The sequence below is a fragment of the Pteropus vampyrus genome, unplaced genomic scaffold (genome assembly GCF_000151845.1).
Source record: "Pteropus vampyrus isolate Shadow unplaced genomic scaffold, Pvam_2.0 Scaffold210, whole genome shotgun sequence".
Taxonomy (NCBI): Eukaryota; Metazoa; Chordata; class Mammalia; order Chiroptera; family Pteropodidae; genus Pteropus; species Pteropus vampyrus.
In genome coordinates this window covers 2,270,981-2,284,951 of record NW_011888991.1, presented here as the reverse complement: position 1 = coordinate 2,284,951, position 13,971 = coordinate 2,270,981, and the positions used below count along the sequence as shown (strand labels likewise).

Genomic DNA, 13,971 nt, shown 5'->3' with positions numbered 1-13,971 from the left:
TGCAAATTCTCAGGCTCTATCCAAGATTTACTGAATCAGAGACTCTGGGGATAGAGCTCAGTGAACTGTGTTCTAACAAGCCCTGCAGGTGACCCTGAGGAATGCTAAAGTTTGAGAAATGCTGTTGTACAGTAAATAGCTTGCAGATGCTCAAAATAATAGTATTTTATCATTGCGAGTATAAATTGTTGCCAAGAGTACAAAATATGGAGTCTCTGCTATAAGAGATGGACAGACTTGTTGGAAGATCAAGGTGCCGAATGTTAAATAGCAAAATAATCAGTGTGATTATTGACAATGAGAATAGAAATTCTGAGGAAAGAGGAAATGATACCTGTAGGATTGGTATGACCTGGCAAGGCTTTGTGGTAGAAGAGGGCTTCAATGATGAAGAGTATTGAAAAGGCAGATGGACATGAGCAGGGCATTCTGGGTGAGGAAACAGTAATAGTGAAAGCTATGGTTTATAGGGGAGAATAATCAAGAATTACTGATAGCAGCTAAGTCAACATTTATTTAAAATTTCTGACCATCCATTATAGGCCAGATGATCGATAAGAACTGGGGATATAGAGACCTGGAGCAATAAATTCCTAAAGGCACCTTAAGAATTGAGGAATTGGATCTCCTCCTCCTCCTCAACATCATAAATGCCACATTGAAGACTTACTGTGTATTAGGTACTGTTCCGAGTATGTGAATCTGCTCACTTAATTCTAGCAAAAACCTGATGACATATGTATTATGATTAGTTCGATTATTATTTCCATTTTATACATGAAGAAACTGGCTTAGAGAGATTGAATGAACTGCCACAAGTCACGCAAGTAATTAAGTAGAGGAACTGGGAACTGGACCCAATTCTGTCTGATTCTAAGGGGCTCTTAAGTAAATGGTCAGTTATTCTTGAAGGCTGGAGAGTTTGTGTGGCAAAGCCAGAAATGCTCACCCAATATTGCATTTGCTGTTCTATATCCTCCAGCCCTCCATGCAGGTAGGTGAGGCCACATAACTAATTCAGGGCAAAGAAACAGAGAAAGTACATGTATCACTTCTAGACTCAGGCATTGCAAAACTTATATGTAATTCTCCAGCCTCTCTTTTCCTGCATAAGTGACCTGGAGGGAAGATTTGTGTTCTAGATTTACCATCACAGGATCATGGAGACTTTGTTGGCCTGAGTTCCAGAGTAACTTTGTGGAACATCACCCCCTGGAGATCTCTGATGGATATGTAGCTTAAGCAAGAAATATACCTTTGGTCTACAGCTATGCCATCCTGAACAAGCCCAATCCTGTCTGATCTCAGAAGCTAAGCAGGATCGGGCTTGGTTAGTACTTGAATGGGAGACTACCTAGGAAGACCAGGTGCTGTAGACGTAAAAAATAAAAAAATAAAAAATTGTAAGCTGACAAGTTCCTTGCAATCTGTTAAGGCAACCAAAGGTTGCCTCACCTAAAAAAAAAAAAAGAAAGAAAGAAAAGAAAGAAAGAAAGAAAGAAAGAAAGAAAGAAAGAAAGAAAGAAAGAAAGAAAGAAAGAAAGAGAGAGAAAGAAAGAAAGAAAGAAATATACTTTTGCCAAGTTATAAGGCTGTGATTTGGGTGTAATTTGTTACTATGGCTGAAGCCTAGCCTATGCTAACTTGCCTAGCCTCAGATAGTTTATAAAAGAGGATAAAATTAGATATGTAAGATAGAAAGGATCCTGAATTTTGGCCTAAGGATTTTCTAATGTAGTTTGTAGGCAAGTTAACTGTTGAAAGTTTTTTTTTGCAAGAAATGGAAACTTTTTAATTTGTTTCTTTTAGGAACTGAGTTAAAGGTAGACACAACAGTGTATATATAGCATTTTTTTTGAGATAACCCTGTTTTAATATGTTCTTTCTAGTTTGATAACAAATCAATCTATCCCAGAATCTTGAAAAATTCAACATTTTGAGGTTAATTCTAAATTTTACTGGCTTCTTCATATACATTGAATCAATATACAGACATATACACATACATCTCCCCCCGCCCCACTCCAATATATGCACACACCAAAACAAACACAACAACAAAAAAAGAAAATTTCTTTCATATGCTTGTGTGTCCTAATTTTCAGACTGGGAAAATATGATTACCATAGACATTTTCTCCTAGTTGCCCCAAGGAATGTCTTCAGAGTTCAGTTCCACAAGCAGCACTTTGTCCTGAAGTTCACATCTGGCCCCTTTTCTCCACTTTTGGCAGATAAAATGTGACAGCAGTGCTCTCTTTTAGTCTGGCTGCCAGCATGAATATGGTACCTTCTTTAGTTTACCTCCTTCCTAAAGAATAGGCTGGGAGCTCTTTCAGACCTTTTAGATTCTTGGTGTGAGCTTGGAGCTCAACTGAGGTAGACAGGATTCCCGAGTTGGCTGAGTGATTCTTTGTTATTTATTTTTAATGTCAGATTATAATAAGAACCTCCAGGGCCTCAAGGGAAATACCTTTGAACAGAAGCAAGATCTACTGTGGTGTATATTTGAGCCAGGTAATAGTTCAAGAGCCAATTGCCAAGGGCAAGTGAAAGAAATTGGGAGAAGGAGGTATTATTTAAACATTTATATATAGATTCAAACATGGAATCATTTATATGAGTATCTATAACTAGGAAAAATCGTATTTCAACAAGTATATAAAAGAAGTTCAATGTGAAATTAATAGTAGTTTACTTGATTTTTATGAGGCGAGTGTGCACTGAGATGTGGAATGCTAAGAGACAACTGTATTATTAAACAAATATGTTACAAAAGAGTCCAAGGGTGGGGTAATCTCTTGTCCAGTCTATGTAAATTCTTGGTCAAATAGCATTAGAAGGCTAGGATAAAAGGTGGGTGTGTTTGGACACATATGGCAGAGGGACCAAGAAGCTATGACATCAGATCTTAGGCTGGGAGACCCTACATGTCACTCAACATTAGTAGGCATCAATCTCCTCATCTTAGAAATAGAAATTTGGTCATGTATTCAATAAATATCTATGTGTCTTGAATTTTCTAAATGCTGGAGATACGGTGGGGGAATAAGATAGTTGTGGTCGAACTCTCACATAAGCAAACAAATGAACCAGGTAATTTTTGTTATTTAGTAGTGCTATGGAAAAAGAAAACAGGTTGAAAAGATAGAAAATAACCAAGGGATAGGGAGATAATCTAGGATAGAATAGAATGACAAGAGAAGATAGCTTTGCCAAGTTTTTCTGGGCCTATGGTGGGGCAGGGGGAACAGACAAGCACAAATGAAGTGAGAACAGAAAGAAGCAGTGTGACTAAAGCAGAATGGACCAGGGAGGGTTAGAAGTAGAAGATTTGGAGGGAGAGATGGGCAAGCAGCAAATGACATAGGGCCATGCAGAATGCGATGAGCTGCTTGGATTTTACTCCAAGTGCTATGGGAAGCCATTAGCAGGCTTAGGCAAGGAAGTAACAGGATCAGATTTATGTTTTTAAAAGCCTCATTCTGGCTGCTTGTTGAAAATAGATTATTGAGGAGACAAGAGAAGGGCAGCAAGACAAGTTAGGCTCTTTCAATGTCTCAAGATTATGTTTGGATCAGGGGAGGCAAAAGAATTTTAAAATGATGAATTTAAAATGATGATCTTAGTGTCCGGCTAAAATATGTCCTCTCCCTCTGTGCCACCGCCCCCCCCCCCTTGCCCCCGCAACTGAAAACTCATGGGGACCAAGAATGTTCACTATTTGATACAATATATCTATTTACTGAATTGGGGATGAAATATAAAGTTATCAAAACTTATTATTAGTAAAAGTCTCATTAATCATTGTACGAAGTATGATGATTCATTTTCTAGGTATAGATTTAGCCAGGAAACAGAAATTACTTGAATATTTAATACAGAAGGTCTTTCATGGAGACAATTGTACACATATGTGATAGAAGGACTGAGATGTCAGGCAGTGGGCAGTGAAGCAACTAGAGATTATAGTAATGGGAGGCCCCTACCACTAGGCTTGAGGGACAGAAGGTGGAGCTGGTGCAACTGGAGCCTAGGGACTGGGGTCACCTGAGGTCACGTCTGGAGTGAACTAGAGGCATGAGGGAAATGCAGGCACTGCCTGAGATGCTTGAGAGAAATACCCTGGCTGCTCTCTCTTCTCCCTTCCAGTCTCTCGTCAATGTTTCCCATTGAGCCAAAGGTTCAAGAAGCAAGCTGAGTAGGAGTCTGGAAACCATGTACAATGGAGCAGGGGTGAGGGAAGGAGTGGACCTGGGGGCAAACAGGCCCGGGACTGATTCTAGCCCTGCCTTCTGCCTCTGAATTAAAAAGCATGTAGTGCTATTTAGAGTTGGGGAAGAATGGACAGTGGAGGCAAGCAACCCCCTACAATTCATTGTCCTAGCACAATATGAGCTTATTTTGCTCTCTCATAGCTGTCTGATACAGGTTCCTGATTGGTGAGTGGCTTTTCTGCACAGAGAGATTCAGGGCCCTACCATCCTGTAGATTCAGAGTCCTCTTCATCTAGCCAGGAAGTAGGGAAAGAAAGTGTAGAGAAACTTCATCAATTTCTTTCTTTAATCCTCATAACAACTCTATTCATTGGCCACTACTATGCAAGTGAGGAAAGCAGGGTACAGAGAGCGTAATTAACTCATCCAAGGTCATACAGCTAGAAAGTGATGGAACTGAGCTCTTTGAATTAAAGAATCAAAAACTATGTAAGAATAGTGACCAACAGCAAATTGGTAGATGATAACACTGCTGAGAGTGGCTTACATCTCAAAGAAGAGAAAGAGATTTGGAAAAACAGCACCCCAAATCCTAAATTAATAGGATGAAATTGAATAGGGGTATATATAAATACCTGCACTTAAACTTAGAAAAGCCACTTTGAAAATGTGATGTTTGTGTTCTCCCTTGGATCTTTATTTTAACTGCGTAGATATATACTCATGTTCTGTTTCTAGGCTGACAGTCATTTTTAGAAATAAGCAAGATATAAATTAAAAATAAATACCTACATACATACTGGATGAGAAACACCTGGTTTAACAGCAGCCTACAAGAAATAGATTTAAAGGTTTTAGTTGACTGCCAGCTAATTATGAAGTAGCAGTGTGAGGTGGCTTTCAAAAAAAGACTTCTGTATTGAAGTCACATCAACAGAAGCTAAGCATCCTAAAGAGGGGAGGTGAAAGTCCTTCTCTACCTTGGCACAACCTCAAGCGTTTGGTTCTCAGTGTTACATTTGTTGAAGGATGCTGATGAGCTAAGGCGTGTTCCAAAGAGGCAATAGTGATGGAAAAGGATCTTAAACCCTTGTCATCTGAGGCTGGGTTAAATTTAGGAGGAGGAGAGTTAGAGGGAATGTGATTTGGAGAGATAATAAATGAGCAGTAGGTTTTCTCTGTATGGCTCCAGGGAATGGAGCCTAGAGCTAGAAGCTGAAGGGAAAGTGATTCCAGCCCAATGTGACTAAGAATTTTCTAACACAATGGAATAGGTTAAGTGTAAATAACTAGCCACTAGAAACCAAGACTGAATATAGCTCATGAACGATTAGGCGGATAAAACTTAAAATGTCTGGCAAGGTCCCTTACATCACTCTTCAGGATCAATGTGTTGTAATGTACCTCCTCATCCCTGCATCCCAGCCCCACTGACCTTTTTCAGTCCTTCATATACAAACTGGTTTGCAAATATTTTGTTCCCTTCCATAGACTGCCTTTTCATTTTGTTGATGGTTTCCTTTGCTGTACAGAAGCCTTTTAGTTTGATAGTCCCACTTATTTATTTTGCTTTTGTTACCCGTGCTTTTGGTGTCATAGCCAAAAAACTTCATTGCCAAGCCTAATGTTAAGGAGCTCTTTCCCTATGTTTCTTTCTTGGAGTTTTATGGTTTCAGGTCTTACACGTAAGTCTTCAATTCACTTTGAGATATTTTTTGTTTATGGAGTAAAATAAGGGTCAAATTTCATTCTCTTGTATGTGGATATCTAATTTCTCCAATACAATTTTTTGGAGCGATTATCCTTTTCACATTGTTTAATGTTGGTACCTTTGTCAAAGATTAGTTGACCATATATGTATGAGTTTATTTTTGGGCTCTCTATTCTGTTCCACTGTGTTTGTTTTTATGCCAGTATCATACTACTTTAAATACTATAGCTTTGTAATATAGTTTAAAATCAGGAAGTATGATGCCTCCAGTTTATTATTCTTGCTTGAAATTGCTTTGGCTATTTGGGGCCTATGGTGGTTTCATAAAAATTTTAGGATTTTTGTAGTTTTGTGAAAAATGCCATTAGAATTTTAATAAAGATAACACTGAATCCATAGATCGCTTTGGGTTATATGGGCATTTTAACAATATTAATTCTTCTAAACCATGAACACAGAATATTTTTTACTTATTTGTGTCTTTTTCAGTTTCTTTCACCAATATTTTATAGTTTTTATTGTATAGACCTTTCACCTCTTTGGTTAGATTAATTCCTAGGTATTGTGTTCTTTTTGAGTCTATTGTAAATGTAATTGTTTTCTTAATTTCTTTTTCTGTTAGTTCATTGTTAGTGTATAGGAATGCAATAATTTTTTTAACTTTTTAAAAAATCTTTTTATTTATTTATTAAATTGAAGAAATGATTTAAATTTTTCCCCCATCTCCCCTTCCCCTTTCAACACATTTTTGTATAGATTTACATCCTGAAACATTACTGTATTTATTTGTTTATTCTAACAGTTGTTTTTTTTTTGTGTGTGTGTTTGTGAAGTCTTTAGGGTTTTCTACTTAAAATTGCGTCATCTGCAAACAGAGACAATTTAACTTCTTTTCTGATTTGGATAATTTTTTTTTCTTTTTCTTGCCTAATTGCCCTGGATAGGACTTCCAGTACTATGTTGGCTAGAAGCGATGAGAATGGGCAGCTTTGTCTTGTTCCTGATCTTAGAGGAAAAGCTTTCAGCTTCACTATTAAGTAAGATGTTAGCTGTAGGCTTGTTATGTATGGCCTTTGTTATGTTTAGGTACATTCATTCTATACCTACTTCATTAAGAATTAAAAAAAAAAATTGTATTTTTATTTTTTTCAATGATCGTTGACATACAATATTATATTAATTTCAGGTGTACAATACAGCGATTATACATTTATATAACTTATGAAGTGATCATCCAGATAAATCCAGTACCCATCTGACACCATACATAGCTATTACAATATCATTGAATATATATCCCACGCTATACCCTATATCCCCATGACTATTTTGTAACTACTGATGTGTACCTCTTGATACCCTCCCCCTTCACCCATCCCCAGACCGCAATCTGACAACCATCAAAATGTTCTCTGTATCTGTGAGCTTGTTTCTGTCATTTGTTTATCCTGTTTTCTAGATTTCACATATGACATTTATCTTTCTCTGACTTACTCTACTCAGCACAATACCCTGTAAGTCCATCCATGTTATTGCAGATGGCAAGATTTGTTTTTTTTTTTTAATGGCTGAGTAATATTTTGTTTTATACACACACACACACAACTCCCAATGATGACTATTCTGTAGTTTAGTTGTATTTTTTATTTATTTAATTTTATTTTTTAGTTTAGTTGTAATTTTGATGTGGTTGTGAGAAGAGACAAACACAGCATTTGTCTACTCTTTCATCTTGATCAGAACTCTGTTTAGAATTTTTATTATGAAAGGATATTGACTTTTTGTCAAATGCTTTTTCTCCGCCTATTGAGATCATCACATAATATTTATCCTTCATTTTCTTAGTGCAGTTTATCATGCTTATTGATTTGTATATGTTGAACTATCCTTGCATCTCAGGGATAATCCCACTTGATCATAGTGTATGATCTTCTTAATTAGTCCTTGAATTCAGTTTACTAGCATTTCATTGAGAATATTTGTATATATGTTCACCAGGGATATTGGTCTGTAATTTTCTTGTAGTGTCCTTTTTTGGTGTTGCTCTGAGAATAATGCTTAACTCATAGAATGAGTTTGAAAGTGATCCTTCCTGTTCAATATTTTGGAAGAGTTTGAAAAAGATTAACACTATTCTTTTTTAAGAGGGTGTAATTATTTATTGCCAGTTGTCAGTCTGTCAAAAATTTCTAATAATTTCTACCGAAGTCTTTCAAATTAAGTCTTATTCTGGTTTGGGTCATATGTCCATTCTTGAATTAATAACTATGACTAAGTAAATTCATTCATTCATTCATTCATTCATTCTGTCATTCATTCACCACATACTCATGACAGTTATTATGTGCGAAACACTAAATTTAGGAGTGAATAAGACAGAGAAGAGTCCCTGCTCTCATGGAGTTTGTATTGAAGTTGAAGTGATTTAAGATTGATAATTAAAATATATGGCATTTTATATGGTATGATGGTCAATAATAAAAAAAGAAAGGAAGATAGGAAATATTGGGAGTTGCAGATTGGAATTTTCTATGTAGTGTTACAGAAGGCTTTACTGAGAAGATGACACTTGAACAAAGATTTGAAGAGATGAAGACATGAGCCATACAGATGTGGGGTAACAGTGTTTCAGGCAGAGAGGGTGGCTAGTACAAGAGGCTCTGAGGCAGGAGTGAGCCTGGCATATTTGTGGAAAAGCAAGGAGTCCAGTGGTAAAAAGTGAGCTAGGGGAAAGAAATAGGAGGAAAAGACAGGGAAGTAAGAGGGGGCAAATCCAACAGGAACTTGCTGGCCATTAGAAGAACTTTGGCTTTTACTGAGTAAGATGGATGGCCTTAGAAGAGTTTTGAGCAGAAGAGTGATGTGATATGAATTATGTTTCAAAATGACCTCTTTGATTACTCTGTTGGAAATAGACTGTAGAAGAGACTAGGGAATTTAGAGAAGAGGCAAATGTAGCCATCCCATGATGAAATGATATTGGCATGGACCAGGATGGTAGAGGTGGAAAAAGTGGTCAGATTTTGGACATTTTTGAGGGTAAATGAATTATGCTCATTGCCTAGGCTTGGGTGACATGTTTTCTCCTGGAGCAAGGAGTGAAGTCAACATCTTAACCACATGAAAGTCAGAGATGGTTGTCCAGTGAAAATCTGAGGTGCTCTCACAAGATGAAGGGAAATATAGATTGAGCAATTCTCAGTTGAGATGGACTAGATTATGTTGTAGTAAAGAACAGCCTCAAACCTCAGTGGCTTAAAGCAATTAAGTTGTATTTACTGCATCATCTACATGTCCAACCCAGGTCAGCAGGGCCCCTTGTTCATTATGGTAACTCAGTGTTTTAACTTGAGTTAAACTTTGTGCGAGATATGAAGAGGCTTTATGCAGATTGAGAGAGAAACCTGACAAAGTTTTACAGTTTAATTACACTCACAACTCCCTGGGGAAGAACACAGCACCCCATGCAGTGCCAAATGGGGAAGCACTAGGGTTGGTCATGAGGAAGAGGAGGGAACTGTGGGCCAGCATCTTTATTTTGTTTTCTATGGGAAGGAAAGGGTCAGTCAGGGAAAGCAGACTTAGGATTGGCTAAATTGAATAATTTCAGTGGATTCTTGGGCTAGGGGCTGTCTTTGATTGTCTGAAACTTGGTCCTAGGGGTTAAGGTGGGTATACAGAGGCCTAGAATGTGAGAGCCTATTAAGAGAGGTGGTTAGATTTGTGGACTATTTAAGAGGAACTAACTGGCCTCTAGCCAGGACCTCAAAATAGGGTTAAGGCAGCATTTAAAAAACTTCTCCCAGACAATAATATACTCAGAGACTCAGGCTGATAGGAACTCCAGCATCTTATGATATCCCTGTCTTAATATGAGGGTTCAAGATTGATTGAAGTTAAGAGAATAGAGAATTGTGTACAGGCCCTTAAATGCTTCAGTGAAAGAGACCAATGGCACTTCCTATGACAACTAACTGGTAAAGCAAGTCACGTGGCCATACCTAACTTCAAGAAGATGTAGCTCTGGAAGGAGAAGAGAACCAGAAATCTTGGTGAGCACCAGCAAGGTGCACCACAAGAGTCAAACTCAACATATATTTACCATATGCTCCATGTTTTCCAAAACCACAGTGAATATTCACTTTGCTTCAACTGTTTTTCTGTAATCTACTTATCCTCTGAGATTTAGCACTAAAGACTCTTCCTGTGTCTGATTCCTCCATAATTGCCCTCCAACTTCTCTCCAGTAAACATTTATTTATTCTTTCTCTATGCTCTGATAGTGAGTGATTTATACCAGGGATCACCAGTCCCTAGGCCATGGACTGGTTCTGGTCTGTGGCCTGCTAGGAACTGGGCCGCAGAGCAGGAGGTGAGTGGCAGGCAAGTGAGTGAAGCTTCATCTGTATTTGCAGCCACTCCCCAGCACTAGCATCACCACCTTAGCTTCACCTTAGATCATCAGGGATTAGAATCTCATAGGAGAACCCATCCCTGGAGCCAAAAGGTTGGGGACTGCTGATTTATGCCCTATTGAAAGCTTCTTTCTATTTCTAAAGTTAGCTCAGATCCAGTTATCTGTTGCTGCTTAACAAACCACCCTGAAACTTAGTGGTTTATGAAAACGGTGATCATTATATTGTTCACATACTTATGATTTGGTTAGTGGCCAATGGGGTAGTCCATCTCTCCTCCACATGGCATCAGTTACAGTGAGTCAACTGGTGTTGGAAGGTCTAGATGGCTCACTTGCCTGGCTGGCAAGTTGGTGCTGGCCTTCTCCACAGGAAAGCTTGGACTTCCTCAAAGCATGATGCTTGGCTTCCAAGAGGGAGCATCCAAAGACCACCAGGCAGGAATTTTGTCAACTTTTAAGATTTGGGTTTGGGAGTTCTATGGCGTCACTTCAGCGAGAGTCACAAGTCCACCCCTATTCAAATATAGACTACTTCTTGATAGAAGGAAGGTTAAAGTGACATTGTAAGAAGAGCATATGGGGTGGGAGATTCTGCTGTAGAAATTTCTAAAAAATAAAATCTGTCACAGCTTTTTATTACTTTAAATCCATTTTTTGTATTAAGCAGGGCAATAAATAATAAAAATTGCTGAATGGATGCTAGTCTCACTGTGGGATCCTTGAGAAGAGGGTCTGTGATTTTTCCATTTTTGTATGCCCCATGAAGAACAAAGAGGTGGATGCTTGGGGGCAGACACTGTTTGTTTCATACTCAATAGCACTCCTCACCCTTTTTTCCTTACCAACAAATCTCTCAATTTGTTTAGGAGGCAAAATGCTCCAGGAAGGTGGGCCCAGGCCTAGGAGATGATCATGATTGTTCTAAAGCATTGATGGCCCTCGTATTCCTTTTCCTGGCTTATTGGTTTAATGTGAATGGCCATGTGATCTAATTCTCCCCAAGGAGATGTAAGAGAAGGACTGTTGAGAAGAACTGTGGAAAAGATTTCCCATTCTAGAAAAAGAGAAAGAGATGCTTATGGAGAAATCCCACTTCCTTCCTATACCTTTCGATGTTGTTGTGTGCAGATGTTATGTTTGAAGCTCTAGTAGCCATCTTGAAATTACAACTATATTTCTATGAGAATCTCAAAAAAGCCAACTGATATTTCTGGTGGTGTTTAACTGCTAGATTAACCAATTTCTGGACCGGTCTCTTTCCAACTTCTCCTTATGTGAGGTAATTAATTTCTATTATTTAAAGCCAATTTTAATTGGGCTCTTTTGGCTGTTATTTGCAGCTGAAAGCATCCTCACTGAAACAGAGCTCAATTAATGCTCATAGAATTGAATTAAATTCCCCTGATTTGGCCAACTTACTTTGTAGTCTGTGCAATGCTCAGGAATAAGTGCAAAGTATAAAAATCTCATTTCTGTGTACACTATTACTCTGAGTTTCTTCTGTGAACCCTAGAGATCTCAAAGTTAGATTGCCTGGAAACATCTTCAAACCATAGCCCTTTGGCCCCCATAAATCTAAGTGGTAACTTTCCTTAGGAAATTTCTTTTTTGGTCCAAACATTTAAAATACAAAAGGCCTCTGGTTGAGCTGGCTTCTTGGCATTCCCGAGTATTGCAGCTGAGACATAATGACTAACTACAGGCAATTAGAGTAAAGTTGCTACCAAGGGCTCCGAATAAATGGGGATGCAGCTGGGTGGAAGCAGGTCTTTCTGGCATCAACCAGGGAAATCTTTGCCAAAACACCTGTAAACTCTTTGGGACTTCTGCAGAAAAACCTCCCATGCTTAGGGAAATTTCCCCCCACGTATGGAGCATGATACCCTAGCTATTGTATTTATTTGACTTTTTAAATTCTTCACAGGCCATTATTATTTTTAATAGTACATTTTACCTTTTTCCCCAGGGGATTCTAATTAAGGTGCCAGGGCCTTCACCAGAGTATTTTATGATGGAATAAGAATGGTGATGAGGAAAAATGCTATTGGTAGGTAAAGTATGGAGCCAGGTAGATGGGATTACACAGCTTCAGTTTTTGTCAGCCCCCAACCCAACCCTTCCTCTCTTCCTCTCCACTTTCCTTCATTTGCTACACAGGAGGCAAATGACCCCAACCTGACCAATCAAAGGTTTCCACTATCTTCAGCCAGAGTGACTGGTTCAGGACAAGCACATTCCTCAAAGGGGGCAAACCAAGTCCCTCTGAAATATTTGGTGTATGGATTTTGGAAGGGAGGGGATCTCTATTCCTGTGGCAGTGTGGGCAGCAAGGAGAATGAAAGTCTCACTCTGCCAGTGACATAGTTCCTCTTCCATAAACAGAGTTTGTCTGGAAAGATGACAAGGTAGAGGACAGCAGAGTCAGGGAAATCCAAACAAGCCCTGACTTTTGGGTCATACAAAACAGTAATCCCCACCTCATCATTCATTTTGATCCATTTATTCCTTAACCTTGTTTGGATTATGTTAATATTGTTATACACACCAAGGGTCTCTGCTAACAGAGCCTAATTTGAGAGTCTAACAGGGAACAAAAAACTGCCCCAGTGCTTATGTTTCTATTGTTCTAACTAGGCTAAATCATTGTTATTCTGAGGACCAAATCATTACTATTTATCTGGGGGAGTATGACACAGGACAAATAATTTTGATGGAGAGAATGTAGAAAAAAATTTCTGGAGTCATAGGTATGGCTGGCCTGTTTTCAAACTTGAAGCAGAGTTTTGAGGTCATCCAGAGATCCACCTAAGGACACTGGCTACCCTAGTGGGTGAGCAGGAAGGTAGAATGCGGGGACTACAGGCTAATATTGCTTATGTCAAGTTTTGGGTGTGGTTGTGGTGGTGTTTTTATTGAAGACAAGAAAAGGAAAAATGACCCAAATTGTAGCAGGAGACTTTATATTAGACAGTTTGAAGAACTTCCTATAATTTTTTACCCATGGAGTTTTATAAGTTTCTCTTTTGGAAAACATTTAGGGAAGATGAAGGGATTAAATGGATTTGAATGTAGCCATAACACAGAAGCAGGGAGACTCAAGGTAGGGTGACCAGATGTCCTGATTTGCCTGGGACTGAGATGGGTGCCCAGAATGTTGGATTTAGAGTATTAAAACTGGATAGTTTTGGGCAAACTGGGATGAGTTGATCACCTTATTTGAGGGATTCTTTTTTCTTTTTTTTAAACACCTACAGCACCTGGTATTCCTAGGTGGTCTCCCATCAAGTACTAACCAGGCCTGACCCTGCTTAGCTTCCGAGATAAGACGAGATCGGGCACGTTCAGGGTGGTGTGGCCGAAGACTTTGAGGGATTCTTAAATATCCAATTCATCAATACGTTTATCAAGCGCTTACTTTGTGCCACGTATTGTCTTAGTATCCAGGAACCCACAGTGACTAAAACACAGTCCTTGATCTAATAGATCTTTAGAGTCATGAAGACAAACTTGCATTTCAATTCCTCCTGAGAAATTTTGTGGCTCTATGAGTCTTCATAGCTGTTTTACTCAAAACATTTGAGTTTGTGGCTGATGTGAAATCTTTATCCAGGAATTGGGTTGTAAGAC

General features: G+C 38.6%; 2 pseudogenes; one reads left to right on the top strand and one right to left on the bottom strand.

The window, feature by feature from the left end:
• The first annotated feature begins 1,260 nt into the window (after nt 1-1,260).
• LOC111747109 lies at nt 1,261-1,379 on the top strand (annotated as a pseudogene).
• A 12,210-nt stretch (nt 1,380-13,589) lies between these two features.
• Nucleotides 13,590-13,707, bottom strand: LOC111747108 (annotated as a pseudogene).
• Between the last annotated feature and the right edge of the window lie 264 nt (nt 13,708-13,971).